We start from the raw sequence: 14,709 nt of genomic DNA, 5'->3' as shown, positions 1-14,709 counted from the left end.
TTTATTATAAATTATATTACTATAAATTTATTTTAACAGGGTTCTTTTCTTAAGGCCTTTCAAGGCCAAAATCAAGGTGCCAGCCCGGCTGGGCTCTCCCTTGAGGAGGAATGCACTCCCAGGCTCAGCAGGTGGCTGGCGGCTCCCTGCAGCTGGACGACTGAGGTCCCTGGTTCCTTGGGGTCCCTGTTCCCAGCTAACCAGCCCAGAGTCTCATTCTTAGCTCTTTAAGGCCACACGCATTCCTTCTCGCGTGGCCCCGTCCATCCTCAAGCCGGCAAGAACATAGCAAGTCCTTCTTGTGCTTCAGGACTCCCTGGATTCCCATTCTGCTGCCAGCCAAAGAAACATCTGCGTTTAAAGGGTTGGGTGATTAGAACAGTTCCACCTGGACAATTTCCCTTTTGGTTAACTCAAGTGATTTGTAACCTTAATTACATCCACCAAATCTCATTTACCATGTAATGTAACATAATCATGGGCATGTTATCTCATTATATTGAAAATCCCAAAGATTAGGGTGGGAAATCATGGGGGGGCATTTTTAGAATTCTGCCTATCACAACCCTGCATCACAGTAGAAAACGTATTCTAACTATGGGTTGTACTCAAAAAGTTATCTAGCCACTAAACTAGAAAACTTTAAGGTCCTTTCCAACCCTAAAATGCTACCAGGTTGGTGCAAAAGTAATGGTGGTTTAAAAGGTTAAAAATAATTGCAAAAACTGCCATTACTTTTGCACCAACCTAATATAAATCTAAATTTAAACACGTTAAAGAAAACAAATGTAAGGTTATTTTAAAACTTGGAAAGAATATAAAATAATGTAAATTTAAAAATAAGTTAAATCAGAAAAGGAGCTGAAGTTTCCCCTTGTTAAGAAAAACACAGAAAATCATGTTTTTACAGAACTGTCACCTCTTGGGAGGTTAATTTTCTAGTCACAACCTCTCGTGAAGAAAAGAAAAGAAAGTGCCATACAGTAGGTGCCAAACAAATATTTGTTGAAGTTATGTAAAAATGTGATAGGCCATAAATATGTTTGTTAGCCTTCACGAACTTCACCCCCCTGGACAGAGAAGAGAACTCATATTAAATCTCAGCTACTGCTAGGCTAAAAACAATCAACAACCTGCCAACAGGCTGAAACTGACAATTCCAAAAAACGACAGAAGAAAATGAAGACAAGCAATAGAAGTGTTAAGACCACACCAAAAAAAAAAAGGTCTGCCAAATATTAGTGGAACTGAATTTTTCTGAATTTTTTTGTCTCGAAGTGATTACAACATACACAATGGCAAATACACAAGGAAATACAGCGTCCCTCCACACAAGGCCTAAAACTCGTTCCCAGCAAAATAAGCCAGGATTCTGCCTACTGGTGTTAACCAGCAGAAAGAGCACACTGATAGCTGTGAATGATACCATGGAATGAGAAGCTCATAACAGCCATAAATATAAAATACTGACAACAGATTCAACTCTTTATCAAATGCACGAGCGTAATGTTTTCCACAGCTTGCAAAACATTCTTTCCCATTCATTGCTCTCTTCTATGATAAAAATTTAGTGGGGAAAATAAGTATTTTGTCACCTTACAAAGGATTTTTCCATCCCAACTGTGCTGTACTCAGCTAACTAACTCAAAACTCCTTTGTACAAAAACAAAAGTTGTACTCTTCTTATTCTCCACTCATGCAATCAATATGAAAAGCAATTCAAATTACAATTCAGAACATCTTTTCATTCTACATATAAACAATAAACTTTATTCTTCACCTCATAAAGACGTAAGCAACATTTTCTATATTTTTAGAGCTGATTCAGCACAATTTCAGGCACATCTAATAAAAACTGCTTTAATGGTTTATGTGATAGATAACAATCATTGCTTAAATTTCTATTTCTACTGTTCCGCAGCTTCTAAAAGGTTTTCATTCTTTTCAGTACCTAAAATCTCTGGTAGGGTTGAAAGGCAAGTGGTTTTATCCCCATCTTACAGGAAGAAGAATTGAAAATTATTGAGATCAAGTGATTTGCACAAGGTCACAGAGCTTTGCAGTAGAAAGAGCCTGGACTCAAATCAGATTTTCTGACATCTTGTCATTCCTGATCTTTTTGCCTATTTAAATGGTATTGACACTAAAATGAAAGAAGATACTTTGAAAATTGCATTACATTTTTCCTTCAATTTGTACAGAAAAAAGAAAAGTTTATGTTAAAGAAAAACATATAAATTGGTTTTATAAAAATCCTAATGAAATAAACCAATAAAAACAAAATGGCCATGTATCTAACAGTCTAAATAAAGAATAATTATTTAACAGTAAAATAAAAATTTTGGAGACATTAATAATTTACACACTCATATAAGCCACTCTGAATATTTAACAACTTATATGCTACTCAAAAATGGTATTGTTATATTCTTAAATATAATTCCCTGTGATTTTTAAGTCTAGAGAAAAGAAACTGAAGAAAAATAAACATCAAATAACCTTGAATACACACCGAATTTTTGTTTCCATTCCCTAGGCAACACATTGCCTGGCATATAGTACTTAAAGAATATGTGCTGACTATTCAAAATGTACATTCTCCAATTTAAATAACCAAATAATAATGACTTATTAAGAACTTCAATAAATTATAATTCTTAGCTATAAAGCAAAGTTTTAAAAAAATCGATCCACAACATATGTACTTACTGTGTTTCCCCGAAAATCAGACCTCGCCGGACCATCAGCTCTAATGCGTCTTTTGGAGCAAAAATTAATGTAAAACCCGGTCTTCAATTGTATTACGTAAGACCCGGTCTTATATTATAGTAAAATAAAACGAGGTCTTACATTAATTTTTGCTCCAAAAGATGCATTAGAGCTGATAGTCCGGCGAGGTCTTATTTTCAGGGAAACGCGGTAGCAGCAGAACACTGAAATTGAGCATCTCTCTGAGGGTGTTCTGTACACCACCACACAGATGTACATTACCTCACCGGAACAAGGACCAGTGTGGGTGACAGAGTCTCCTGACAGCTCCTTCTAAGCTTCCAGATCATTTAATATCAGCCTGTGGCAGGGACACATCCAGCAGTGGGGCTGGAACATGAAGGGAGAAATAAAGAAGAAAAATGCCCAACAGGAACTGCAAAGTCCTGGTCCCTGGTTCAACCTAGTGTCAGCCCCAGTGGAGTGCAAGTATTCACAGGAGCCTGCAGCCCCAGGCCTGCAAACGACTCCTCCCACCTGTTCACCCTAAGGACTGCTCCTTCCCTACAGATGCTCATCACCTATAATTCCTGTAGCTCAGAGGACCCCTAGCACCCCTCTGCTTCCTGTTCTCAGATAGTTTCCTTTCTAAATAAATATGATGATATTTAAGTGTTTTAACGTAAGTCATTCTAAAAGAATATTAAGTTAGTAGGAGTATTCTATGGATGACAAAAATCATTAAGGTATTACACATATTCCTGAAGTTTGAGAGACAGTATTATCATGTACAATGTAAGCTACAGCAATCTGAGGAACTGGGAAACATAATTTCTTCCAACTCTGTTTCATCCTCATCAGTCATGTAACACTTAAGCTTCCTCACCTATAAATACAAGCTACAGTTTAAAATATCACTACTACAATATAGTGTACACAAGAAAGATGTCTTATTCTTAAGTGATGGATGCTATAGTACTTAAAGGTAAAATATAATGTCTGCACCTTTCCTTCAAAAGGTTCAGTGAACGTGTGTATTATACATACATACACGAACATATGTAGAGCAAATGCAGCAGAAAACTAACTTCTGAATACAAATAGTGAGCAGGTGGATCCCAGTTCATTGTGCTATTCTTTTTCATGTAACGTACGTTTCAATTTTTCATAATAAAAAGTTGGAGAAAACAAAGTAGTTATCTGCTAAAAATCTGTGATTGTAATGATTATTAGCACAGTAAATTAAACTTCCAAATTTGCTTTTCAACCATCATCAGAACATTGAGCTATTCATCCAAATGGATTGTAAGTGCACTTTTCTGTATTTTTTTTACTTTATTAAATGTATTGGGTGACATTGCTTAGTAAAATTGTATAGGTTTCAAGTGTACAACTCTATAATACATCATCTTTTTATCACATTGTGTGCTCACCACCCAGAGTCAGTTCTGCTTCCATCACCATATATTTGACCCCCTTTACCCTCTTCTACCCTTTCCCCTACCCCCTTACCCTCTGGTAACCACTAAGCTGCTGTCTGTCTTGACAGACAATAGCAGTTGCTTTCAGTTGTATATCCCACATATGAGTGAAATCACATGGTTCTCAACTTTTCCATCTGACTTATCTCGATAGCTTAGCATAATAATCCCAAGATCCATTCATGTTGTCACAAATGGCAGTCCTTCACCTTTTCTTATGGCAGAAGAGTATTCCATTGTATTTATGTACCTCATCTTCTTTATCCAATCATCTATTGAAGGACACTGGTTGTTTTCATGTCTTGGCCACCGTGAATAATGCTGCAATGAACATAGGGGTACATATATCTTTACGGATGTTTTCAGATTTTTTTGGTAGATACCCAGAAGAGGGATTGCTGGGTTGTATGGTAATTATATTCTTAATTTTTTGAAGAACCTCCATACTGTTTTCCACAGTGGCTATATCCATTTACATTCCCACCAACAACGCACGAGGGTTCCCTTTTCTCCACATCCTCACCAACACTTATTATTACTTGTCTTGTTGATAATAGCCATTCTGACAGGTGTGAGGTGGTATCTCATTGTAGTTTTGATTTGTATTTCCCTAATAGCTAGGGAAGTTGACTATCTTTTCATATATCTGTTGGCAGTTGTATGTCTTCTTGGGAGAAGTGTATGTTCGGGTCCTCTGCCCATTTTTTAATGGCTTGTTTATCTTTTGTTGTTGGATGTATGAGTTATTTATATATTTTGGATATTAGCCCCTTATCAGAGGCATTGTTTGCAAATATCTTCTCTCATTCTGTTGGCTGCCTCTTTGTTTTGTTGATGGTTTCTTTTGGTGTGCAGAGGCTTTTTAGTTTGATACAGTCTCATTCATTTATTTTGCTTTTACTTCCCTTGCCTTTGAGGTCAAAATCATAAAATCCTCTGAACCCAAGGTTCTTAAGTTTAGTACCTACGCTTTCTTCTATGCAATTTATTGTTTCAAGTCTTATATTTTGATCTTTGATCCATTTTGACTTAATTTTGATACGCAGATGACATGATTCTTTATAAAGAAAACCCTAAAGACTCCACCAAAAAATTGTTCGAAATAATAAAAAAATACAGTGAAGTTGCAGAATACAAAATCAACACACAAAAGTCCATTGCATTCCTATATACCATCAATGAAATTTCAGAAAAATGAACAAACAAACAAACAAACAAAAAACAATTGCTTTTCCAATTGCAACAAAAAGAGTAAAATACTGGGGGCCGGACTGGTGGCTCAGGCGGTTAGAGCTCCATGCTCCTAACTCCAAAGGCTGCCGGTTCGATTCTCACATGGGCCAGTGGGCTCCCAAACACAAGGTTGCCAGTTCAATTCCTCAAGTCCAGCAAGGGATGGTGGGCAGCGTGCCCTGCAACTAAGATTGAACACGGCACCTTGAGCTGAGCTGCCTCCTGAACGGTTCAGTTGGTTGGAGCACGGGCTCTCAACCACAAGGTTGCCAGTTCGACTCCCGCAAGGGATGGTGGGCTGCGCCCCCTGCAACTAACAACAGCAACTGGACCTGGAGCTGAGCTGCGCCCTCCACAACTAAGACTGAAAGGACAACAAGTTGAAGCTGAATGGCACCCTCCACAACTAAGATTGAAAGGACAACTTGACTTGGAGAAAAAAAAAGTCCCGGAAGTACACACTGTTCCCCAATAAAGTCCTGTTCCCCTTCCCCAATAAAATCTTAAAAAAAAAAAAAAGACTAAAATACTTAGGAAGAAACTTAACAAAGGATGTGAGGGACCTATACACTGAAAAACACGATATTAAAAGAAACTGAAGAAGACACAAAGAAATGGAAAGACATTCCGTGCTCATGGATTAGAAGAATCAACATAGTTAAAATGGCCATATTACCCAATGCAATATACAAATTTAATGCAATCCCCATCAAAATCCCAATGGCATTTTTTAAAGAAATAGAACAAAAAAATCATCAGATTTGTTTGGAACCACAAAAGACCCCAAATAGCCAAAGCAATCCTGAGAAAAAATCACAAGGCCAGAGTATTACACTCCCTGACCTCAAATTATACTGCAAAGCAACAATAATCAAAACAGCATGGTATTGGCAGAAAAACAGATACACAGACCAATGGAATAGAATTGAGAACCCCAAAATAAACCCACATATGGGGGCAGATAAATTTCAACAAAGGAGTCAAAAACATATAGTGGAGAAAACAAAGCCTCCTCAAAAGCCTCTTCACAAACTGGGAAAATTGGAAAGCCGTGTGCCAAAAAATGAAACTAGACGATCCCTTTACAAGTAGCAACTTACTGCTGGTGTATGTACAGGAAATGGAGACAGCACAGCGCTCTCGCTCTCTCACTTAGATGGGAATCACCTCCAGTCAGGACTGCGCCGTCCATACATTACATCAAGCCCAGGCCGCAGTGGGAATCACTCAGGGCTAGCAGGCAAGGGCTCTGACAACTTGTCTGCTGACTGGGTGTGACTGTCAGTCACAGCTTCTCCGGGTCTCAGGTGACCCACGTTTCTCTAACACGTGCCCTCGTCTCCACGGCTCCGGCATTGTCATGATTCAGGCCCTCCCTAATTTTTGCCTCTACTATTGCAGCAGCCTCGTAAACAATCAAGCCACCTGCAGGCCTGACCCACTCAAATCCATCCTGAACGGAGCTATCATGGTAACACATCTAATAAAACACATCCGATTATGTGCTTCTTCCCTTCTGGATACACAGGACGAACTCCAACACTCTTACGACAGATTCTAAGCCCTCCTCAAATTTAGTCCCAACCTCCCACCCTGCCTCCTTCCCATCCAATCCTCTTGCCTATTATTCTAGGATACACAGCAACTGAGCTGACAATCCAACTGCTCCCTCCCCAGCTCTGTGCCATTTCTCAGCTGCAAGCCCTTGCTCTCTCGGTTCCCTCCCAACACAACTGCATCCTTTCCTGGATCACTCCTACCCACGTCTCGTCAGCCTCAGATTGAGACACTCACCCTGCACACTGGTGGTTGCCTGGGGCTGGAGGAAGGGGAGCTGGGAAGCAACTGCTTAATGGGCACAGCTTCCTTGGGGGGTGACGAAAATGTTTTGGAACTAGATAGAGATGGTGGTTACACAGCAGTGTGACTATAGTATGTGCCACTGAATTGCTCACTTTAAAATGATTAATTTTATATGAATCTCACTTCAATTAAAAAAAAAGAAAGAAAGCAGCAGCAGCTCATCCCGCAAAAACACCTTCACGACCGTCAGCTGCAGACTCAATCAGCACCTGTACGTTCCTGTCACAGCAGCTGTTGCCTTATGCTTTCAGAGCTCGCCCACAAGACTCTGAGTCTCTTACCTGCCTTGTCTTCTCATCCCCTGGTGCTTACTAAGCCTAGGCCCTCAAGAAATGTTTTTTTTAAATAAATGAAAAATAGAGCTACCACTTACCTCCCTTGGGGCAGGAGGCTAGAGCAGATGATCTTTGGAAGCTCCAGGTGACATACAAGCCCAAGACAGCACATAGTAATTGAAAAGGAAAAGATCAGGAAAGACTGCTGTTCATCTGGTTATAAAGGACAAAAATGAGATGACTTCCGGTGAGGCTTTTCAGTCAGCAATAACAGGATCACATTTAATGAGTTCTTAACTACTTTCCCATTTTCCAAATGGGGAAACAAATACATTGAAGAAACTTGCCTAAAGTCACAAAGCTGGTTACTGGGAGCTGCAAAATTCAAACCCACAGTCGCCTAGTCTGCCAAGCTTGACCCTGTCACACCACACGTTACTCTCCTGCCCTTTCATACGCCCCGAGAGCTAGGAACGCACGTTCTTTGGCCCACAATTTGCCTTTTCTAAGGCTGAGAAAACACTCCTTTTTCCATACTTGTCCACTTATGTATTGCTATGAATGCTGTTTATATCATAAAATGCTTTTAAAAAATATAAAATGTTAATTTAAAAAAGAGATGAGTCATAAAAAAGATCTCCCACTTAAAAACATGAAATTGGCAAGAGTCTGTGGGCCATTCCTCGCTCAGCTGAACAGATTGGAGTGTGCCGGTGGCCTCGCTAGAACCACGCCCACAAGGCTTCCCCACTGGAGACTGGTTTCCATAGTACCCCAACCTTTGCACAGTACCCTGCAGGTGAGAAAACCATGGAGTAACAAAAACAAGCTGGAAGAATTATTACACACCCGCTTGTTTTAGTTCAGAGAGTACGATGTGTATGTCTTTCTCCATCTTTCCACTCTCTTTAATAATGTCACAATCTGGAAAGAAAAAACTTAATCGAAATTCTCTGTGAGATACAGAGATAGAGATAGAGATATTTGTGCACCTGAAAGGGTAAACTACAGAGGTAATGTTAAACTTTGACAACATATCAAAAGGTCAATATTAAAAACATTATCACCCCACACAAAAAGTGTATACCCCTGTAGAAAGACACACACACACACACACCCTCCCGATTAAGCCAATAATTTGTAGTTTGGATCTAAAACCAAAGATGATATACTGAGAGAACAGACACATACGCAGAAAAACAAAAAGGCAAAAGGGATAATAAGATGACAAATAACGTAGAATTCAAGACAAAAGTTAGAATGGGACAAATCAGAGACTTTTATACAGCTAGTTACACCGCTATTTAAATGACTAGAAAATAGCCATAACCTCAGTGTGTCAACTATCATGAAATTAAGCACACCGAACAAAAACTATCTGAAATATAAGGGACGCTCCCAGAACACAACTATAGGGAGAGACACACACTACTCTCTGATCTACAATTGGCCAAATAGCAAAACTAAAGATGTCAAGCTCTTAAAGATCAATATGAACAACGAGGCCCCCAATAGAAAAAACGGTCAAAAAACAAGAACAGACGATAATATCAAACACAAGAAGTGAAAGTGGTAATAAGCACAGAAAGAGGTTCACAGTCCTTAGAAATCAAAACCACACATTAAAGCAATAATTTTTTCTATCAGGTTGACAAAGACATTTTAAATAATAGTATCCTTTATTTTAAGGGTGTAGAGAACACAACAATTTTATACACATCTGGAATGAACACAAATTGGTCTTCAGACTTAACATTTCCTTCCCCCCAAAATATTTCCTTCCCCCCAAAATATTTCCTCCCTCCAATTTTTCTGGTGTATGGTTTAAAGTACAAACCCTATAGCTTTAAATTTTAAATTATATTAGTTTGCAATGGTTAAGGAATGGGATCCAGAGTCAGCCTATCTGGCTCTCCACTTATTAGCAATGGCACCTGGGGCAAGTAAATGTTTAACTTCATCTGTAAAATGATGGCAATAGTATCCAGTTCTTAGGGTTGCTGTGAGGATTAAGTTAATGTAAAGCACTTAAAACAATGTCCGAGACATGTATGTTCAATAAATATGGGCTATAGGCACTGGGATTTCTTATCAGTAATTTCTCTACACAAATGTGTATCATTTACTGTGGCACCAAGGTCATTAAATGCTAACTGAATAACAACCACGCAGTGTGGACTCTTTAAAAAGAGCATAACCAGGGCATTATGGCATGGGGAATAGCATTAAGGGTGACTTGTTTTATCCTCTAGCTTCAACTACATTTTGTTTTCTGCAATGAACCTGTATGACTTTTATGAGGAGAAAGGTTTTTAAAACAACAGACAGCCATTTATCCTAACTGGCTCAGTCATACACAGCTCTTGCTCAAGGGCACTTGCCAGGTCTGATTCAATTATATAATCAGTGCTCATCTCAGCTCATCATTTGTCAGAGCTTCAGTCACTCAACTCTATCATTCGTCTTTTGCATATTGTCTTGGAGACGATAACACTTCCAAACAAATTAGTCACTCTCAGTAACATGTAGGATTCCTGATAACAAAAAGAGTCCAACAGACTGTTTGTGACTACAAACACGTGAATTTATTCTTGTGTTTTTGTGCTACACTTTTTAGCCTAGAAGAGAAAAGCAAAACAAACTTTTAATTGTTTTATGATTTAGGAAAATGACAGGATACGCATATACTATCCTGTCATTCTAGTCATAATTTCAGGAAGTGCATTTCAACCACCCGTTTTTGGGCAAATTCCCTAGAGAACTCACTTTGACTTCCCTTGGATGAAAAAGCTCATGCAGGTGGAAATTTTCAACAATTTCCTATATATCTCTTAGGTGTCAGGACAGACAAACGTGTGCATAATCTGTAACAGGACAGTAAAGGCTTCCATGTGATAGAGATGAAAGAATATATGAGTTAACAATGTTTAAATCTAACATCCTTGATCTAGATTTCGTCACCAACGATACAACTGTAAGTTAAACAGGGCTGATGAGAAGAAAATTTTGCTGCCTATCAACTAATTCTGGTGGGAAAGGGAAAAGAAGGATGAATTTGTTAACTCACAAATAGAATAATTTCTGACGATGAAAGCTCACAGCTCCAGTGGGAGATCTCTCTAAACGATGTTTTAAATTTGTCAAGGAATTCAAACTTTTAATTCAAGTTAAAACACACAGAAAAGAAACCTTCCTTTGACTAGATCCCCGAAGGTGCCCTCCCCAACTCCTTCCTTTCACTTGTCTGCACCAGCCCTACCATAACACCCAACCAAGTTCATTCCCAAACTTGGTGCTCTCTCCGTGGGTCGCGTCATGTCACAGATCCACACCACTGCACTCGCTGTGATTTTGCTTGGGAAGCCCTACCCGCTGTCTTTCTGCTCAGGCTTTGCCTTTCTTTTTCCCTTGCCCCACCCTACACACCCATGCTCCCACAGCAATTTACATGCACCTCTGTGATGGCTCTTAACATACTGTATTGTTGTTATTTTATGTCTAGCTCTTAAAGATTTTTTTCATTAAAAACAGATTTGATGAGTGATATGATGGATGTTAATCTTAAAATTATTTAAGCCTATGACTTGATCTCTCTTGTGGAAATTTCAGAACATATACAAAATACAACAGGAGCACAAAAGTAAATAATGGTATCATGATCTACCCAGCTACAATGAACTCAGGACCAATTCTAACTATACTCCCCACTCACTTCTCACCCACCCACCTAGTCACAGATTATTCTGAAGCCAATTCCAGACTTCATACCATTTCAACTGTAAACAGTATACTTCTAAATGTTCCTCTGAAAAGCAAAAACTTTATATAAACATACACACATTACTACCATTGTCACATTTAAATATTTTAAAATAATAATTCTATAATATCACCATGTATCCAGTTAGTGCTTACATTTCCTATAAACTTTTATTTTTTACAGTTATTTAATCAGGGTCTAAATGAAGCCTACCATTACAATTGGTTAATATCTCTCCTAAATCTCTCTTATTTATTTTGTTTTTTTTTTTAAGGAGAGCGCAGCACACAGTTGCCCATGCGGGGATAAAACCGGCAACCTTGGTGTTATTAACACCATGCTCTAAGCAACTGAGCTAACCGGCCACCCTCTAAATCTCTTTTAATCTCTAGATTTGTCCTCCATTTTTTTCTCCTTCTTATAATTATTTTGGAAGAAATCAGGCTATTTGTTCTATAGCTTCCCACAATCAGAATTTTGCTCATTGCATGCCTACATTCCTATGTCCCCTGAATGTTCTGTAAAATGGAGTTTAGATCTAGAGGCTTATCATATTCAGGTTTGGTTGTTCAGACAAGACTGTTAATAGTAATGAATATTTCCATCAGGAAGAAAGAAATTTCTGAGAATGATATTCACTGTCTAGACTCCAGATCCATTAATTTATGAGGAGCTGCCAAATTGTGACATACTAATTCTATCATCCCATCTTCATCTATTAGCTAGGATAAAATTGTTTTCATACAAGAGAAACTTCCCTTTATCGAATATTTGATTACCCTGAGAAAAAGCATGATGTTTCATTCTTTTCTTGATTTTCTGCATCTTCAAAGAATACATCAGTTAGGAATACCTAACATTCCCCCAAAATGACAATTTTTTTTTTGTAATCATTATTATGAACTCATAGATTTAAAGATTTCCATCTACTGCTGTATTATCCTTACTAATACAGCAGTCCCATCTAATACACTGTCCCATCATTGGTCAACTGGGTGCAGTTTCCAGTTGGCTCCCAAGTCCTACTTCCTGAGAGCCTCCTTGCTTTCTAGCGTGACAACGGATTTCCAGGCTCACCTTGCATATCTTCTGCTCCCAATTTAGAAGTATCCATTTATTCAAAGATGACCTTATTATTAATTCATTCTTAAGCCACTTATGCGTTCCCTAAATGTTTTCCAAACTATTAATAAATAAGGCCACTGCTGAGCAAACTTAAAATTGAATAATTTTCAATTTGAAAACTGTGTAGAGACACAATGACTAAAGACATACAATCATTACTCCACTTTTATTAAAAGAAGTAATTAAAATCCTTTATTACTTGTCATTTAAGTTCTAGGACTCATTATATAGCGAAAGACAAAAACTGAGCAATTCAAACGAGCGTGAGGACCTGAGCAAAACTGCAGCTTGGTTGAAATCTCAAAGTATAAAAAGAGGGCTCCTCTATTGTGATCTTCCTTGAAGAACATAAGAAATACAATGCAGGAATAACCCTAGGAAACAATCTGAGTACAGTTTTTATTCAAGTAGGCATTTTTAATTAAAGGTTGGCATCTTTAATGAAAATGAGTAAACAGTGCTCAATTCAGTATCATGAGCTTAAACTAAACATAACAATTTATGATCTTAATTATTCACATTACCCCCAAATCATTGTTATAATAACAATAAAACATTCACATCTTTTCAAACACACCCATATCCCTGAGTGGAAAACACCAAGATCTCATTCACAAAATCACAACTAAAACAAAATCATATTTAATCTTTTATGCTTTCTAAACATCTCAAACTTCTGTTCTTAGTGGGAATCACAAGAAGTTTTTCTGAAGATTTTTTTCAGTTGCTATACCTGTAACTCTAAATTATTTTAGAAATACCAATATTTTCTCAGAATACTGAAACATTAATAAGGTGCTTTAGAACATATTCAGTTGCTGACTTGTAAAATTCATCGCCCCATTTTAAGAGTACCCTAGAGAAAGGGCAGCAAAAATAATCACTGCAGAACATCCCAGGTCGGAGACGACTTTAAAGCAAGAATTTACTCATCTACAAATGTTGAGCACAGGTACAGTTCTGCTGACAATACTGGCTTGCAGTGCTACTACCAGTTCTGGAATTATAGTCCCTTCATTTTAATTACTCACATTTCCTAATCTGAAGTAGGTGAAACTGGAATAAGCCCATTCTCACTGTATAATCATACACGTAATTGTACATGTAATCGACTAGATCTAAAATAGCATTTACAGTCATTTAATTATCTCAGAAATCTGAAGCTCCAATTTAATAATTAATATAGCTATTAATTATTAAATATAATATATAATTACATAGTTAACTATAATTAAATAATATATAATTATACATATTACATTAATAAGTTAAAAATAAATATAACAAAAATTGTCTTATTTTATGATTAAAAGATGCAGCTATCTCCAGATTTAGTAAGAAAATTTCAAACGTGTTTTACCCGCAATTTGCAATTGTGAACTATTTATTTCTATGTGTATAAACACATATCCACTTAGTAAGCTCTAAACTCATTGGTGTATTTATAACTATGGTATTATTCAAAATATTTTAAATGTTTTTTCTGCACATAATCTGCATATAATTATAATTTAGCATGTTAAACTAATATGTTTCACATACTATAAGATCATAAAAATTCATATACCTCAGTCTATTTCTAATTTGTTTCCAGATAAAAAGCTTAAATACATGAAAATATTTATGAAATAGACATTCAAAAAATTATTTCCCCCAAATCAAAGTTGTGCAAAACAAATTGTGATCATTTCCATGACAATTAAATGAACACTTTAAGATTCAAATTAGGTAGCCAAGGAAGGAAAGGGAGCAGAAAAAAGAAAGCAAGATGTATACCTCTTAATTTACATCAGGATAATTCTATATGGATCAAAGATTTAAACGTGGAGGAAAAAAAAAAGAAAAAAACAACTAAAAGAAACTAGGGGGACTTTTTTTTTTTTTTTCAGAGTGGAAAGGCCAAGATATAATGTAAACCTAAAAGTCACAAAATAAAAAGGTTGATAAATTCAACTGTATAAAAATAACCACTTTCTGCATAGCGAAAGCCACTATAAACAAAGTCATGACAAATAACCGATTAATGAAAAACATTATTTATATTAAAAGGGCTAACTTCCCTGATAGATATACAAATGAATATGAAACAATCAACAACTCAATAGAAAAATGGAAAGGACAAATTGCTCACAGACACATGCAACAGACTCTTAAAACTATGAAAAGATGCTCAACTTCACTCATAAGAGAAATACAAATTTAAAATATCCCGAGATACCACATTTACCATCAGGCTCGCAAAGATCGAAACATCTATAGATTT

At 37.2% G+C, this 14,709-nt stretch overlaps 1 protein-coding gene across 3 annotated transcripts in view; it reads right to left on the bottom strand.

The window, feature by feature from the left end:
- UACA (uveal autoantigen with coiled-coil domains and ankyrin repeats) overlaps positions 1 to 14,709 on the bottom strand; it is an 84,922-nt gene that overhangs the window by 67,893 nt on the left and 2,320 nt on the right. Inside the window, exon 1 of one of the 3 annotated variants that reach the window (XM_081048781.1) lies at positions 7,660 to 7,774. The exons of the other annotated variants lie outside the window; for them this stretch is intronic. The gene's annotated coding sequence lies outside the window, so the exon portion shown is untranslated. Of the gene's footprint in view, positions 1 to 7,659; positions 7,775 to 14,709 lie in introns of those variants that run through there. 3 annotated transcript variants of the gene reach the window in all.

This window comes from Rhinolophus hipposideros (assembly GCF_964194185.1).
Source record: "Rhinolophus hipposideros genome assembly, chromosome: 5".
Lineage (NCBI taxonomy): Eukaryota > Metazoa > Chordata > Mammalia > Chiroptera > Rhinolophidae > Rhinolophus > Rhinolophus hipposideros.
Note: the sequence above shows the minus strand (reverse complement) of the source record. Positions and strands in the feature narration are given on the sequence as shown.